General features: G+C 34.4%; 1 protein-coding gene across 1 annotated transcript in view; it reads left to right on the top strand.

Moving 5' to 3' along the window:
* Positions 1–19105, top strand: part of FOXP2 (forkhead box P2) — a 524445-nt gene that overhangs the window by 156733 nt on the left and 348607 nt on the right. The window contains exon 3 of the mRNA XM_060156819.1: positions 8954–9044. The gene's annotated coding sequence lies outside the window, so the exon portion shown is untranslated. The remainder of the gene's footprint in view (positions 1–8953; positions 9045–19105) is intronic.

Below are 19105 nucleotides of genomic sequence, written 5' to 3'. Positions count from 1 at the left end.
ACTATCTCAGTAAACTTTCAAGTTACTATTTATTTTTCCAGAAAGTAAACCATATTTATTTGTATCCTACCAAGTATAAGTTTTCATTTATATAATAAATAGCTAGCTTATCTAGAATGCTTCATATTTCTATAACTGACTCAATGATAAATTAATTTTCTCATTCTATGATATAACATGACCCACACAAATAATAACTCTAGCAGTTCTCTAACCATGTATAAGGTATGTCTCTTTAAATACATTCTCTGAGATTTTGTAGATAAATAGGCCAAATGAGAAAGCTATTTATGTTTTCAAAAACACATTGTATCCAGATATCTCAATAAATCTTTGTTAATCCAATAATTCTATGGAAGTTTTGGAAATAAAAATAAATAGTGGAGTTGCTAAAATTAACATTTGAAATGATGGATACAGCCATGTTAAGAAAGTATAAAGAGTTTAACCACTTTCTCCCCTTTCATATAGGTACCTAAGTGCTTAGAAATTAGAACACACTGACAAATAATTCACTTCATCAGGAAAGTTCTTTGTAAGGAAGACTGATATTGGTTAATAAGAATCTAGCACGGTTGAATAATTCATTGAGAAACATTTTCAATAGCTAAGTGAGTATACTTGCAAATATTTTTGTCTTGTCTTTGGTATACTTCTGTGGCTCTTCAAATGGTACCCCTGAAATGGTTTTGTAAAATGTTAGGCTTGATATGCTGTGAAGAGTACTTTCAGATAATTCAGAAAACTGTATGAGAATGGGATTTTAGATTTCCTGCTGAATCTTCAGGGATATATGTTTAACTGTTGTGAATTCCTGGTGAGCTTCTTGTCAGTTTGGTTTGGTATCTGGGAAGCTCCAAGCGCAGTGCTTACACATCATAAATCCTCAATAAATGTTGGCCTACAGATATGTTTTTGTGGCTAAAAACCATTAGAAAAGAACCCACCAGATTATACTTGGAATCCAGTTCCCTACAGATTCTCATCTAAATAAAAATACACAGAAAAGGGTACAGCGCTGTCAAATTGGTGCTCTACTCTGTCAATTTTCAAGCTGTGTTTACATGAATATTTGAAAAAACAGTGTTTTTTAAAGTTTCTGGCAATATAGTCATATAATCACAATCTCTTTTTCAATTCTAAAACTAATGATGCTTTTGTGATTTTTAGCTCACATAAATTTTATCACTTGTTGACCCTGATAATTTGCTTTATTTCACACTGTATGGTGGTAAAATATCCACCAATTTTTGATTAAAAAAATAGAAAGAAGAATTGGCGTAATAGATAGTTTTATCTATGAAATGGACTATTTCTTAGTGATTTGAATGCATTGGGGGCCTTTATATGAATCTCATCTTAGAGTTATAAGCATTCACCCAGGGCATAGAATAAAATAAACTCCCAGAATCAAATGATGATTAAGAATTATTGTCAGCAATACATAAACAACATAAGAGTTAGCTAGCAGATAAACGATGACTGTTCTTTTAGTGAAAGAAAAAAAGAAAGAGAAGGTAATGTTTTTATTAAAGCTGCCAGCCTGAAATTTGAACAACCTATATTGAATTAGATACAAGATTATGTAAGAAAATTCAATCAAAGCATTTTGTTTCATAACTTACATAGCTGTGTTGTTTTACTTTAATAAATGTATGGAATAGCTTCTGTAAACAGATGAAATAAGTACACCTGTGAAGTAAGCAGCATTGAAGAGAGATTCAGTACTGTAAAATGGGCATACCTCTTCACCTGATCTAGCTTCTTTGAACCTACATTCTGACTTTATTTTCTTTACTGACAATAAATTGACTTCAGAATCCATTGCTTGACCCAGTGCATTCCAGTGGAAGTGATTTTCTTAATCATTGCTCTCAACATGTACACACTGCTGTATTTAAAAGGATAACCAACAAGGACCTACTGTATAGCACAGGGAATTCAACTCAATGTTATGTGGCAGCCTGGATGGGAGGGGAGCCTGGGGGAGAATGGATGCATGTATACGTATGGCTGAGTCGCTTTGCAGTGTACTTGAAACTATCACAACATTGTTAATCGGCTATACTCCAATATAAAATAAAAAGTTAAAAAAAAAAAGCATTGCTCAATTCAAGTTGCATTTCATTCAAGAGCTTATATTTTCTGAAAAAAATTTTTTTTTAAATTTTGGGTTCTGGGTAGATTAGGTTAGATGATAGAAGTAGCTCAGTATTGGTGGAACTTCCGCTGAATATTCAATTTGAGAAAACAGAAGTATTGAATAAAAAGCTGTGGATAGGCAGGAAGTAAGAGGTTCGTAAATTTAAGTAGCTTTAATATTAATTTAGCACTTATGAAACAAATACTGTATCCTGGGTGACAATATGCTGGTGTTACCCTTGAAAAGTTTTTATGACAAACGTCAATATGCAGAGGATTCTCCTTATTGATAAATGAATTGTACTGTGGTAGAAGCCAAGAGAACTGGTATAAGATTAGGACTATGAATTTGTCAAGGAAGGGATCTGGGGATGGAATCATTTGACAAGTGGCTGAGAAAACATGAAATTTCCAAGTCATCCAGGGTTATCAGACTCCTTATATAGTTGCGGCTGTGGATCCCTCAAAGGACTGGGAAATCCTACAACTCCCAATACGTTAAATCTTTCTTACATCCTTTTAAAGACTTTCCCTAAGGCTGGAGTTCTGGTTCTCTAGACTGCCTGCATCATGCTTCTTTTGGTTCGAAAGAGATGGACCAAGCATCCCCAGCATCAAGAAAGCAGCTGCAGAGTCATTTTCATCCACGTTAAGGTTGTCCACTTACTTCTCCAAGCTGTTTCCAGACTTGAGCATTATGTTATTTTTGTTGAAAATGAGACCTTCTTGTCACTGAAAATAGGAGAGGAAAATTAAAAAATTATAGATCCAGGGATTTGCTCTGAAGGTCATAAATGTTGATCTGCTATTAAACTCGGTATCGATACTAATAAAAACAATTATTGGTCAACATCAAAAGGAATGAGCATACTTACTTTCTTATACAAGTAAAACGGAAAGGAGGGAATTACCATAATAAGAAGGGATGAGCAAGAGAATAAAAGGAAACAGAGAAAGAAAGCACTTTTGTCTCATGCATTTTTTTAAGGCTTAGGCATCGTACTACAATGAAGGACGTGAAAGAAAATCTGATCTATGTGTTCTTTGTAATATGAGTGTTTAAACCTGCTTTACTAATTCTACTAGTAGCACTCTTGAATTTTTCTTTGCCATTTTCCTCTAATTTAGTCTTATACTCTCAGTCAAAAACATCAATAAAAACTAAAGTGGTTTTTGAAGAAATTCTCTTTTATTAACTTAGTGCTGTGTTTTTTGAGCTCCCACTGAGCACATGCCTCTGTAGAACTAATTAAAGTCACCTCTAGCCTGTGTTTGAACCCAGGAGTTTGTTTTCAACCTATTACCTATGGTTGTAAAAGTTTTTGAATTTAGGGTCAGAATTCATACTTTACTTTTATTGCCTGAAGTGCTTTTTTCCCTTCTCCAATTTTTCATATTTTACTCTATTAGTAATGGTGTCAAGAGTACTGTGTGGTTTTTCTTCTTCCACAACCTGTTAGAAATAGTAAACAGTATTTATGTTATTTTGGAATTTATTATTCAGTTTGATTTATAGAAGCATATATCTGAATGTTTATGGTTTATATGACTTTAATAGTTCTCATTCAAATAACTGACAATTATTATTATAAAATAGCTCCACTACGGTTGAAAGTTTTTTTTATGAAAGTTACGTGTTGTGTAAAAAGTGAGTTATGCTCACTTGGTGAACCTTTTTTCTTAACTTTAAATGTCATCAGAATTATTTACTTCCAGTAATTTTTTTATAAAACATAGAGAAAAATTTCAATATACTCAAAAGTCTCCAGCTTTTAGAATATAAGAATTATTCTTTTTGTTACTTCATGAGAAATTCAGAAGGGCATTTAGTTCCAGTTCAGACAGAGGTGTCACCTTCTACTCCTGCCACATAAATAATTATTTTCACAAGACAAATTGCTGTTATAGTTGGTATCACCCCATGCTTACTTTTGCTTACACGGTATCACATTTTAACTTAGGATCTGTCTTTGGCTTCGGGGAATATCATTCATTCAGAAGCGTATTTATTGCGTGTTTAACCAGTCCTTCAGCAGTCAGTAGAGAGAGTATCTTTTATCTCTGTATCTCCAGCAGATAGCAAGCCTGGTACTTTGGAGGTGTTCAGTAACTGCAATGATTGAAGAGGAAGAAAGTCTTTTATGCAATTAACCATTGTTGTTCAGCAGATATAAAATTTTGGTTATGCAGGATAAATAGATTTTAGAGAGCTGCAGTACAGCATTATGCCTACAGATAACTGTACTGTATTGTGCACTTAGAAATTTATTGAGCCAAGATCTCATGTTAAATGTTCCTACTACGATGAAGAATAGAAACAAATGAAATTTGATTTTAAAGTGTTTTTACGTATTTGTGTAAATATGGTCACGTATTTTTACACAGTTCCACCCGGCGGCTCTGACTTTTGCTCTGAGTGAAGTCTAAGAGAGCAGAATCCTTTATGTAACTGACCTAGCATTACTTCTACCTTTAAATTAATTAATGCTAATTGTAGTGAGCTCTCTATATTTCTGTGGGCAGTTTCACAGCGTTTAGCCTTTGCGGAACCAGCTTTAAAAAATTTTAGTTATGTCCTTTCTTGATATTTGCAACATCTGTACAAAATGATAATGATATGATGTTCCTCTCATGTAAATGCCTGATGCAAAAAGAAAAAATGCCGGTTGCAAAACACCTTCCAAACCCTTCATAAATTTTTGTAGGAATGGAATAACTATTCATATAGAATATGGACTCCCTTCTGAATAATTTTAAAAAACCTTTCCCCATTCCTCCAAAGCCTATGATTGTTTCTTTTATGCTATTAGCGTATATCCACATTGCCTAACAACTGGAATTAAACCTATGAGTTTATTGCTCTGCTGGGGTTTGGTTGTTTATTTTCTCTTCCCTGAAACATTGGTTATACTATCAGCCTTTGTAACCAATGGTCAATTATTACATTCTCAGATGTGGTTATAGTTAACTAGTTTGTTTTGAGATAAGAAAATAATTCTTAGGTTTCACCATTCTCTAAGAAGACCTATGCTGAATTTTCAAAATTATAACCACATCTGTGTGAAAACAGTATCTAAAATGTTAGTGTAATTTTTACTTTTGAATGTCAGTTACACATTATGACCTATATAACAAATGCATTTTGTTTATTTACTTCAGATTTTGAGTATATTTTTCCAAATCATGATGTTCACTAGACAGAGGATTTTGTATTATGCTATTTTGCAGTAGAATTCAAAAGACACTTTTTTTTACACTTAATGTTTGCACAGTGTATTTTTTTCTTTTGTTTAGAAAACAATGAATGATAGTATTTCTTTTAGGACATATCTTTATTTTTATTAATTGAAAGACAGGAGAGTAGAAGCAAAGAGTTCCAAGTAACACATTAGAAAACTAAATCTCTTTCTTGAGTATCCAGGAGCTCCTAGGAAAATATAAATACAGCAAAATTAAACCACCTAGTAATTGTTCACTTCATCTAATACAGTTCCTTAAAAGAAGACAGTTCAAACGCTCTGGGAATGTTTGAGTGATGCTGTCCTCTCCTACCACAGCAAACCTTAAATAAATTTGCAATCCTGTTTAAAAGGCTAGAAGAAATTAGAAAAGGGAGTGTTTGTAATTGTGAACTTTTATCCAGGACATCTTTGAGTGTCTTAGCTTAAATTGGATGCTGCCCCTGTGTGTATATACATACACACACACATACACACATCATATTTCTCAACACACTGAAATCATCATCCTTTACATATTCCTCATTGTAGTGCACACTACATGAGAGCAGGGTTGTGGCTTTATCTCAGAGCCCGGAGAGTGCCTGGCATATAGTCAGCAACCAATACATGCATGTGAATGTGTAAATGTAAGAGAGTCCTCATTTGCCTCTCTGGCTCTGCTTTTGCCTTTTCCAATTTCTTAGTTTTCTTTACTGGCTTAAGTTTTTTTTTTTTTTTTCTTTGTTTTTTTTAATTAAGCTTTTTCCCCCTTATCCAGTTAAGTGATCATTTGATTCTTAAGTTATCATTTGGTGTATAATTAAGTGGTCATTATGATCACTGTGATCAATATTCTGTGACATGTTCTGTTTTTTTCTTGAGGTTTAAGTTACTAAAATAATATATGCTTATTAAAATAAAATCTGTATGCTGCAATGATGATATGTTCTTTGTTTATTTTTAAAATTAGCTTCTTGCTTTTTCTTTTGTATTTAAAATTGACTTTGGTCAAAGAAATACATGCACAGAGTTAAAAAAATCAAATAAAACAGAAGGCTTATTATAATGAAAAATAGCAGACCTCTGCCTTGTACCTTCCCACTGCCCAGTCCAGCTATACAGAAGCAACACGTTTCTGGTGTTTACATCCGTAGTTTTAAATGATATTCTTATTGCCATTTCTTGATTTATCAGTTTTCAACATTAATTTTGATTAATGAAAATGGAGAAACTAGTGGGAGAGAAAGGCATGTCAATACAAAAGTGAAATTAAAACTAAGCTGATATATGCTATACTAGAGCTCAGCACAGGGTGTTTTGGGTCCATAAAAAACAGGTTGACATTTTAGGTTTTCCAGATTGCTTTTAAGAATAGCTGTATTGTTTATGCTTCCATCAGCAGTAAACAAGAGAGTGCTCGTCTTTCTGCATTCTTGCCAACACTGGGTAGAACCCAGCATTCAAATTTATGCTATTCTGATGACAAGTGGTGTCTCATTGGTTTTTAATTTGCATCTTCTTGATAACAAGTGATTTTGAGCATTTTAAACTATACTTGAGAGCTGTTCTGTCTTCCCCTTCTAAGAAAGTATACCGTTTTAAGTATTGTGCTTATTTTTCTATTAGCTTCTTCTGAGTATTTATTCTAATATTGATTCCTTGTTTGTGTTAGGTCTTCTCTCAGTTTATCTGTGAAATTTACCTATGGTATTATTCACCGAAAAATTCTCATTTTGACTTAGCCAAATCCATCAATTTTATGCCTCATTATTTATGCTTTTTGGGTCTTGTTTCAGAATTGCTTTTTACTTCTAATTCTCAGAAAGACTCGCCTAAATATTTTCTATTAGCTTTGAAAAGATAACTTTCACATTTAAAACTCTTTAATCTAGGTGGAATCCAAATTTGTATATGGTGTGAAATAAGGAGCTAAGTTTACTTTTTGCCATATTCTGAGACTATTTTTCTTTCTCCATACAATAAGTCAATAGCAACCTTTCTTTTACTTTTGATATCATCCTTATCATACATAAAGTTAGCATTGATACGTGGATTTATTTCTGAACTCTATATCTCAGTGTCTGTCTCCAGCCTTGTAGTGTATCCTAACGTTTGGTAGAGTGGGTTCCTTCTCTTTGCCCTTCATTTTTTAATTTAACTTTGATAATGATAGACCTTTTATAGCATATACTTTAAAATGTGTTTTTAGGTTTTCTTTAAAAATCTAGAACTTATAGATTGATTTAGGAAAAATTGATATCCATGAATACAGGAAGGGGGAAAATAAGCCAATATGGAGTTAGGAAATAATTTAGACTGCTATATTTTAATAAGAAATCTTTTGGTGGCATATAGCAGGCAAGAAATAATTATGGAAGAAAGATTAACACAAGGAAAGTCAAGGGTGGAGCCTGCTCCTATGCAAAATTTTGTCATTGAGAGAAATATAGAGAACAGAAGCAATAGAGGAAGAATGCTAGAATGTTAACAACAGGAGTTTGAATTACCTACATTTCTGTGACTTTGAGTTACCTAATACTTAAGATTAACTAAAACAGTGATTTCAGGTTATGCTTTGCAGTATAACTAAAGCTTCGTGGAATACCTCCAGGGAAACTGGGGAGAGAATAGTGGTGGAACTGAGTATTTGGGGTCCTGATTCAACCAGAATGTTTCGTTTCTATCTGTTTAATTAATTGATCTCTCACTAAGATTGCATTGGAAGAAAGAATTTTTAGCCAAAAGTGTTTGGACATGATTTAAATAAAATTACTGAAATGCCTAAATGTTCAACAGATATGGCATATGATGTCATTCATCATTTTCAATGCCTGTGGCAGACATTGCTAATTGAACACAGTACTCTTTCCTGTAGTAGACTTAGATTTAGTCTCCCTACAGCTTTTCGTGTGGTCCCTACCAGTCAGAGTTGTTTTATGAGTCGAAGTCCATTTGCTATCTATACACTAAGTCCTATCCTGTTGTTGGACCTTCAGCACATTTATTTTAGCCTAAGAAATGTATGAGCTAAATCATTCAGATTAAAGAAGTAAGAGACTAGAAAAGAGAGTGGTTAAATAGGAAATGGGTATGGAAAATATAAATTCAAATAAGTATTAGTGTAATAACCCTTACATTGTGATTATAAGGAGAAAATGCTTACTACCAATTGGTTAATTGTGGAAAGGCCTACAAAGCTCATTAAGTATGTGCTGAAGAGGCAGTTGAAATCAGCCATGTTTTCAGTTGGGAACCCTGAGACATAAATGATTTTATTCTATAAATTGCAAAATTTAATCATCAAAAGTTTAAACTTGGCAAATCAATGTAAGAGTCGGAAGTAAAATCTGCATTTCTTAGAAATGTATCTAGTGCTGCGTCTGCGGTCTTTGCGTTGTACCAAACAATGGATTTAAAGTTCTCTAAATTAAAATGTAGAAAAGTAATTTTGTGCACGTTTGAAGATTCACAAAGCAATGAATGCATTATGCTTGAATGTGTTTTATGTTCTATGAAGTCATGGAACTAATTGGGACATAAATGCAAACTTAATTTTCAAAGCAGTGACAATTATTTGTCTCTGTTAACAGGGCTACTCTAATGTGATGCTGGGATTGAATTTACCTAGGGCTCCATATCAAGGTTGACTAGAAAGTCTTGTGGAAGATCTGGAAGAAATAGGTAAGTGATCTTTCGGTGATAAGTCTCTTTTGTTCGTTGTGCTTATTTTTGTTTTTCTGATACTTATTTTGTCCTTTAATTTTTGGGTTAAATTTCTTTGCCCAAAGGTTAAAAAAATTATCAGTGAACCGTAGAGACATATCAAGGATGGCAATAGGAGTTTTTACCAGTGTCTCTTCTCTTGGGTTTTTCGTTTCACGCCTTGCTGTGCTCCTTCTTCCTTTTAAAACTGGTCTCACTTTGGTTTTTGAAAATTAACACAAATTTACGTGGAATGTGAATCTGGTTTTGAAATGCTGAAAGGAAATGACTAGACAAGAAAAGTGTTTGGAGTATTTTCTGTTACCATTCTGCTGGCCTTTTATACTGATGTTTTCAATATTATTTTATTAAGGCCCAGGTGATATTGAGGTTTTTGGGAGGATCTAGAAATGTCAGCAACTAAAGAGTAGAATACTAGTCATGATTTTTTCTTGAAAGTTTGATTTTTTTAAATAAACTTTTTGAGACCTAGCAAGTCAGCTGTTTAGAAAGCACTTGTTTACTTTTTAATGTTATACTTCTTTAAATCTAATGGTAGTTTTCCTTGGTATTTACAATGTCAATTTAGATAACTTTAAATCCATTGTTTGGTACAAAATAAGGACCACAAAGACAGCATGAATTGCATTTCCAAGAAATGCAGACTTTATCTCCTACTCTTACTCTATAATGTTTCTGTGAAATTAGTTTTTCAGTGTCATTCTTGACTATGGTATCAATCAAGCAGTGTGTCATAGGTGGCCAAATCTGTAATAATATACTTATAAAAAGAAAACTGAAAGAAATTCTAGATGAGTTTACAACATTTTTCTCTCCAGTCTTTACCCCCAAAGAGAGGGGAACCCTGGTGCCCTGACTTCTTCAGATTTCTTTGTTTTTCTTGCCCATTCCACCCCAGAATTCACCATAAGTGTAGGAAGTGTCTCAGGATCCTCACCAGAATTCTTTATCAAGGAGTTCACCATAAGCATAGGACAGGTCTCAGGATCCTCACTGTGATGACTGCATTGCTCTAACCTTTTCTAAAACTTTCTCTAGATAGAGACTCCATATCTTCCCTGAGAGATTTTTGTCAATGTGCTTGAATTGTATAGTCAGTTATTTCTCAGGTACTGTTTTGCCTATGGAATTTTTCTTGTTTTGTACCAACTTTATAATTTTGTCAGACATACAAGCAAAACGATTCCGCATTTATTTAGCATGTAAGATTTTTGAAACACTTTGGCAACTTTTTACTTCATTTTGCTCTTTAATTAAACTTACTAATTTTACTCTTGCATTGCTTATGATGTAAGTAAGGTTGACATTGTTAGTCATTGTTTAGTAAGTGGAGAAACTAAAAGACAAAGAATTTCAATGACTTGGAAAAAGTAGTATAGCTTGTTGTGATCTTATAGCTAATAATGAACTGTTACGTGTTATTAGAACCCATACCTGCTTATGCTCAATCTTTCTTTTTTCTGAGTTAGTGATTTATGCTTACTTTAGACAATGGTTATGTTGATATATCCCATCTTTGTAAGACCTTTTATATTTAAATTCTCATTTGTTGAGTAGTAACAGGACATTTGTTTTAGTAATAGCCAGGGGATTTTAGGTTTATAAGAGTTGCCTGACAGTGAACATCATGGAACCATGAAAGAAATGACTTTTAGAAAATAGAGAGTCTTTTTCCCAGAAGGGTACATAATTGTGTATGTATGAAAATACATAGCCATTTTCAAGAAATACTAATTTTCTTCTTCCCTTACCACTCCTCTGTTCCTTTCCCCCAGAAATCCCTAAAGTAAATACTCGGTTGAATCTTCCTATTTTCGAACCATTATCCCCATTTTACCTCTCAGAGAGGTTACAGAACCTGACCTAGGTTATACTTCTGAAACGGGAACTAAAATATTTCGCACAACTTCCAACTGAGAGTGTTTGTGTATATGGGTAAATGGTTAGTTGAGTGTGTATATGTATATTTTACTTCATGATATTTACAATTATTTCCAGAGTTTCTATTGTAAGAATATTAAATCCAAATAAAAGATCAGTTTTAGTTATTTCAGTGGAGTAGAAATAAACTTCATTCATATACTTATAGAAAATTGCTGTAAGTTTCATATAGAAAATTGCTGTAAGTTTCATAAATACTTGCTAAATATTAGGCATCATACCTGACAAAATATTTGCTCTAATTTTCAAATTATTGAAAAGTAAATGAACTGTACAGGAAGATGATTTGGCCTAGGAGGGGCTGGGCAAGTGTTCAAATACATGGTGTGCATACATTTCTTGGCAAAATGAAACAGAGTGAATAAGACTGTAAACAAAGAGGCTATAGAGTGTAGCTGTTGAGAATGTAACCTTGGAAATCAGATTGCCTAGATTTGAATTATGGTTCCAAAACAAACCTACCGTATGTGAAACCTTGGACAAGTCATTTAACTCTCTAACACTTAATTTCTGAATCTGGAAAAAAGAGGTAGTAATACCTACTTTATAGAATCGATTTGAGGACTAAATGTTTGAATACATATAAAGGCCATAGTAAGCATTTTTTTTTTAAAGTTAGCTGATGTTTTGTTCTCCATTATATTAATCTCAAAGTTTGACTGTATTATCCAGGCCACCTGGTCAGTATACCCAGAATACCATTCTAACTTTGGTCCATGAAATGGTAAAAAGGACCTAATTTGTAAATGTACATTCTGTGATTTGATTAGCATGTGTATTAGTTTTTGATTGCTATATAAGATGTTACATATTTTAAAGCTTAAAACGACATACATTTATTATCTTAACAGTTTCCACAGGTCAGGAGTCCAGGCATGGCTTAGCTCAGGATCTTACAAGGCTACTCAAAATATTGGCCAGGCTGCATTTTCATTTGGAGTTCAGGATCCTCTTCCAAACTTACTGGGCTTTGGCTGAATCTAGTTCATTGCATTTGTAGGACTGAGATCCTCAGGTCCTAGAGGTTATCCACAGTTCCCAGCCATGTGGCCCGCTCCATATGCAGTTCACATCATAGTTGCTTGCTTCTTTAAAGTCAGTAGGAGAGTTCCTACTAAATGCTAGCAAAATGGAGCCATATATGTATGTGTGTGTATATGTATTAACATAACCATTGAAATAACATCCCATAAGCTTTGCCATAGTCTATTAGTTAGAAGCAAGTCACAGTCCTGCCTACATGCAAGGAGAGGGAATTATACAGGGCATGAATGTGGGGACCACACTAGAGTCTGTCTGCCACAGCATGTTGAATTTCTTAATTTAAAATTCATTTAACCTATTATTTTTTTTTTTTTACAATTATGTAAGATTTAATAAAATCTTACATAATGTAAGGTTTTTTACAATTATGTAAGATTTTTTACAATTTTTTTTTTTTACAATTATGTAAGATTTAATAAAAAAGGAATATTGTCACTAACTGTAAAATTTTATTCTCAGTTATGTTCACAGTATAAATCCTAACAGGCCATTCCTCCCTGCCTAATACTGATCCATTATTTTAAGCTGGCTAACCACCAGACTAAAACAGCCTGCCCTGGTATTTAATACTCTCCAGGATCTGACAAAACCCCAGTATCCGACATTTCCTCCCCATTACACTGATATGTATACCTTGAACTACGTGCCTTACACTTGCCCACATCTTTGTCAATGCATACCCTACTGTTTCTTTCCCTTTCTCCATGCCTGTAAAGCACATTTACATCTCTACTTCTTCCATTACATACTTCCTTGTTCTTTCCTCCTTTTTAGGCAACCCAGGACTTTTCCTGCATAATATCATGTGTGTATTTCCTGTAGCCTTGCACAAAATAGTATCTTAAAAAATATTCTCTAAATATATGAAATACCTCCTTGATTCAGAACAGTGGTTGATTTGAGAATCATATTTCAAAGGATGTTCTTTATAAATTATCCACTCTTACACTGACTCAGTAATCTGAAGTGTACCTCAATCAACCCTTAAATGACCTTTAGGAATCCAGTACAACTTACATATTTGGAACTGATTGCACATGGGAAGAATGTGAATGATTATTGTCCAGAGGGTGGGCTGTGGTAGGCAGCCTCTAAAATGGACCTTAATGATCCTCTTCTCCTAGTTTTCATACAACTGTATTTTTCCCTCCCACATTTACCAGAGTTGCTCATTCTTGCTGATAGAATAGAATATGGTACAAGTGATGGGATTTTGCTTTTCAGATTGGGTTATACAAGATATTAGGACATCTGTTTCGGGTGTTCTTACTTGTTTCTGTTTCTCTCTGTTTCTTCCTCGCTCGCTCTCTCCCTCCCTCCCTCCTCTCCCCCTTCCTCCTTCCCTCCCTTTCTTCCTCCTCCCCTTTCTCCCTCTCTTTCTCTCTCTTCCTTCCTCTTTCCTTCCCTTCCTCCCTCTTTCCCTCCCTTCCTCTCTTTCTCTCTTTCACTCTCTCTCTCTCTCTCTCTCTCTCTCCCTTCCTCCTTCCCTCCCTCTCTCCTTCCCTTTCTTTCTCTCTCTCTCCTTTCCTTCTTCCCTTCCTTCCTCCCTCCTTCCCTTTCTCCCTCTCTTTCTTTCACTCCGTCTCTCACTCTCAGTCTCATGACCTGTTCTGGGGGAGGCTAGTTGCCTTGGAGAGGTTCACGTGGTGAGGATCTATGCCCTCTTGCTAATAGACATGGAGGAACTGGCGATACCCTGCATCTTCTTGAGGAGCCCTGAGCCTAAGCCACCCAGCCGAACTACTCCTGGATTCCTGATCCTCAGAAAATGTGACATAATAAATGTGTTTTTTTGTCAAAACCTGCTAAATTTGGAGGTAATTTGTTATGTAGCAGTAGATAATTAATACATTTAATATTATATTACCCCTAAAAATTATTTCCACTAATTTCATTACTGGCCTGGACTTTGCAGGGAATACAAGGATTAATGGTATACTGAATATGTGGTCTCTAAAGTAAATGTAATGGGGTAGGCATGCATGTTTATAAGAAAGTGAGCCAAGTGAGAAGAAAATGTGAAATGTTTAGGTTTCACCTGGAATACTGATTTTATAATACGCAGAGGCCACTTTTAGTCTCTTGTTCATTGATCACATTAGTGTTGGAGAGTCATGCTTCCTGGGTTGGTCTGGGTAGGTCTGGGTGCTGGTCTGGTACTGGTTTTCTTACAGAAGAGCTGTTTGGAATAGTTAAAAACACTCTTACCTTTACAGAATCTGAGTTCGAAGAATCTATTCTACTAATCTGTCATGCTAGTTTTCCATTCTTCTCCTTTAATGTCCTTATAGAGTTGTAAGGAATAGCATTACACGAAAGCATCTAGATATATGTACACATAATTGGGGTGCTGTACTTTGAAATGTTAAATTAGAAGAAGAATACATTTGGTCTCCAGAAAAATGAGTTGAGAAGTATGTATCAGCAAGTAATAGAACAACATTCTTGTATAAATTCACATTAAACCGTCATTCCAAATTTTCCTCCTATTGATTATACTGTGATGATAGAACCTGGACAAAAATACAGCATTATATTTAAAAAAAAAAGGAAAAAAATGGAAATTTCTTCCTATAAAAAAGAGAGTTTACATTTATTGTTTTAAATTTGTGGGTTGGAGTGATCCACTAGTCAAATTTTTGATACCATTATACAAAATAGCAAAATATGGATTTTTAACTGGCCTGCTTTTCAGTTCAACTGAACATTAAGTACTTTTGCAATGGTCTTATTTGCTGGGAAGAACACCATTACAATAATCTGCTTTTTACAGCCCATATCAAATATGAACCAGCATCACTTATTACAAAGTCTGTACTTTGGGAGACATTTTCACGGTATCTAACAGGACTGCCCCACATTTCTTGGAATTAGTCTTTAATGATATCATTTTCCAAAATGAGTTGTTGCTCAAACGTACTGACTGTTTTGTGGTTAAAATCTAATCCAGCGGCTATATTTAAAATGTCATACACATTTGTAAGGAAGGGTCCACTGAAACTACTGTTGTATTAGTGATTGCGTAAAAATGTTATAGAAGAAATGCTATGCAGTTTGAGTGTTTTTAGGGTTTTTTTCCCCTCTATAATATCCGAGGGGTGAATATGAAACTTCGTTTTTAACTGTTGGCATTTCAAGTTTTTACTACTGGCTGCTGGAGTACAGAGGACTATTACTCTGGTGTGATAGTAGGTGTCATGTAAAATAAAGCTAGAGTCTGAAGCCTCCTTTTAGCTGTCAGCCTCATGAAGGAGTTCTTCATGTGTTGAACCCAGCACCTGGTATTGTGTAAGCGATGCTTGTGATAGCCTGGGGAGAGCTTTCTTTCTCTTCACTGTGCCTTTATTAGGCCTCGCTCGCGTTTTTGCCGTTGCTCTGCCTTATCCAACTTTCTAGCTGCAACTCAGAGCACAGTAGGTCTAATATAGATTGACGCCTTTGCCTGAAGACTGATTGAAACCTGTGTTTCAGAGTTGCTAATGCTCACTGAACCATTTTATTGAAGATAAAGTAAATAAAATAGATTGCCGTATGAGAATTCTCTGAAATCAAATGGAATAATTTGGCAGGTTTAAGCCAATGAAGAAGGCAAAGCAGTGAAACAGATGTGAATACTTCTCATGTTCAGTATATCAAGGGAAAAATATTCTTGTTATATTGGGCCTAAATATTCATTCTTGTCCATACAATTAAATGTTAAGCATAAGTCTCAATTGCCATTTTATTTTTGGTCTTAAACAGTGGGTCCTCTGCATGAAAGTAATATGGATAAGAACTTTTGAGACTACAATACTGTGATGATTTTTTCTTTGTCTTTTTCTGACACTTAAATGCATGGATCAGTAGCCTCAGAGAGTTTAATAAACAACACGAATGGATTTGCCAAAGCGCACTCTAGATTCATAAGGTTGGAAAAAAACCGTAAACCTTAGTCTACTAAAAGATGCTAGTGAACTTGAGTGTTTTATTCATTAATTAAAAATATGTGTTCACATGAAAACACCCTTTTTTGGACACTGTCCTGTGATTTTTTTTTTCTTTTTTGAATACAAGTGTTAGATTTATATGAAGAATTTTAAAATATTTATTTTGTATATATTATCATCTGAAATAATCTTGAGGAGGAATAAAGAAGTTAGAGTGACCTTAGCATCTGGAATTCTATGAGATTTTGATGACAGTAGCATATGATGCCATGATAACATGTATTGACATATTTAATTTGTAAAATACAAGGATCTGAGCACCTGTGTGAAAATGTGTGGAAAGACTGATGCAGGGAAATGAAGATCTGTTATTTGATTGCCTGGGTCAGATTAAAAGTAAATATTTATAGAAGAAAAATCAATAAAAGGGTTTTGTTAGAAAAGTTTCTGAACTTGCTAATTAAAGACAGCATTTCTCTTCCACGTTATAAAGAATCTGTCACGTTAATAATTTCTTCTGTAATTTCTCTTGTGGCTTCTCCAAATTCAAGATAACTTCAGTTTATACCCTCTTAAATATTTAGTTCATTTTAAAAAAATCTGCTAATATATTTTATTCATTTATTTCTCAGGTAATGATTCATGCTTAATTTTAGCTATAGTCCTTAAATACATGTTTTCTTGTCTCTGGGTACCCAATAGTTTTATCAGTTCTCACAACTATGAACTATTTATGCCATAATGATTTCAACTGTCATCAGTTAGATGTAAAGCATACGTGACACTCTCATATTAGCAATGAGCCATCTTAAAGAAATCTTTGACACTCTTTTTTGACCTCTTAAGTAATATTATCAGTTAATAACTGCTTGATTCTTAACCATAAATGTGACCCTTTTTCCTCCATAGGGTTCAGTAAGGTTCAGGGTGACTCTGAGAGCATGCAAGCCTGAATGGAATAAACATGTTTCATGTTCTCTTGTGAGTGAACTCAAAGAGAAGTTACTACATTTCAGTTTTCCTCATATAGCAAGGCTATAAGTATAATCAGCTACCAAATATTTATTAAATAATTTTATATTCCTAGTGTTCTAGTGCCCTTACATTTTATATTTGTTTTCTTCATTGTTCTAGTCTGGACATATTTCTTTCTGATTAACCAGAAATGTTAAAGTTCATTCCTGTCTCCAGAACTGCATCTCATTTACTCTGGACTCAAACCATTTATCTGCTTTGACATTTTGGTTTTCATTGTGAACTTGCCTTCAGAAAATCATGTGTAAAGAGGTTTTCTTGAAATGAGGAGAGCATTACACTGAGACTCTGAGAAGCCTTAGTCCCTTATAAATATATTCTAGACATTTAGCAACATGCCAAACTGAAAATGAGAGGAACTTGTAGTAAAGAGGTGCATTTAGTGTGTCTGTTTCTGATCCTACCCTTGATTTCTTTATACCCTACTTTTTTTCTCTCTGGTCACCTCTTGTTCCTTTGCACTTAATTCTACTTTTCATAATACTTTATTGTCTCTTTACATTGCTAGTTTTGAGATTGTATGTGTCCTTCTAGCATTAGAATCTGGTCCCTCAGACAGCAGCCTGAGCTCCACATGATGATGATGGGGATGATGATGATGATGATGATGACGATGATGATAGCTGGCATTTAAATTATTTAGTACTGGTACTCTTCTAAGATTCACCAGTATTAACTCTTTTAATTCTCACAATCTGTGAGTTAGATACTTCTGAGGTAGAGAACATTATTGTCCCCATTTTACAGGTGAAGGAGTGGGGCCCAGAGAGTTGCACAGTTCATGTGTGGCAGAACTAGGATATGAGCTAAGGCAGACTAGGTCCAAAGCCCTTTAATGCTCTGTTGCCCAGGACTGTTGAATAGCCCTTCTTCTCTTGTGGTTCTTACTTATGGCCCAAAACGCAGTGTGTATTTAAGCATAAAGAGGTTTATGATGCAGTTTTTTTGTTGTTTTTTTTTTTCTTTTTTGTTTTTTCCGGTACGCGGGCCTCTCACTGTTGTGGCCTCTGCCGTTGCGGAGCACAGGCTCCAGATGCGCAGACTCAGCGGCCATGGCTCATGGGCCTAGCCTCTCCGCAGTATGTGGGATCCTCCCGGACCGGGGCACGAACCCGGGTCCCCTGCATCGGCAGGCGGACTCTCAGCCACTGCGCCACCAGGGGAGCCCGATGCAGTTTATAGTTCTGTATATTAAATGCTTGGAGGCTAGCACAATCCAAATGAGTTAACTTCTGAATTATAGAATATATTTTTAAATAAAGCAGTTCTTTCAAATGGAAAAACATGGACTAAGGTATGAAAATATTAGTAAGAATCCATAAAATCTGTTTAAGAAGTTGGTGAGAATGAGTTGTAATGAGTGTCTCAGTCAATATAAAGGGATTGCTTCATAATTACTCTAAAATTTTATTAGGCTGACTATGCATCCTGAAACCTTATTTTTATTTTCACTGTAGGTTTAGCAATTTTCCTTTATAATTGTAACAAAGATACGTTAGAAGTTAATTCTGAAATCTTAAAAATATACAACTAGTAGCTAGACAGCTGTATTATACATCATCCAGGACATTTTTGAGAGAATTATTATTATTAATATTATTATTTACCCTAGACAACAGGTGTGCCTTGGAGTTGTCTTAGGTGAAGACGTATAGTCACTTTGCTTGAAGTAGATACTACTGGTTGTTGCTTGAACATCCTTTCTCTGTTACCAGAACCCTGATGTTGTTGAGATATACGTCATTACTCCGCATAGCATATACTTCATGGGAAACTGACCCTATCCCCAGTTCCAATGTGTGGATACTGACTAGTTTAGGCCAATTATGATAATTCTATTCCCTAGCCAAGAATTTTTAATTTATATTATATTATTAAATTAAAATATTAAATAATGTTAAATAACTTCATTAAACTTATATAAATAAATGCATTTGATATTTGATTAATTAATTTACTATATCTGGAGCCCTTTCTACCTCTTGACCAAGTGAGATAGTAACTTTCTATTCTACTTAATCCTTTATTGTTTAGTTTTTTTGTTACTTGAAGCTGTAAATATTCTGATATACT

The sequence above is a fragment of the Lagenorhynchus albirostris genome, chromosome 8, assembly GCF_949774975.1.
Source record: "Lagenorhynchus albirostris chromosome 8, mLagAlb1.1, whole genome shotgun sequence".
Classification (NCBI taxonomy): Eukaryota; Metazoa; Chordata; class Mammalia; order Artiodactyla; family Delphinidae; genus Lagenorhynchus; species Lagenorhynchus albirostris.
The sequence above is the reverse complement of the archived record's forward strand: the minus strand, read 5'-3'. Positions and strand labels throughout refer to the sequence as shown.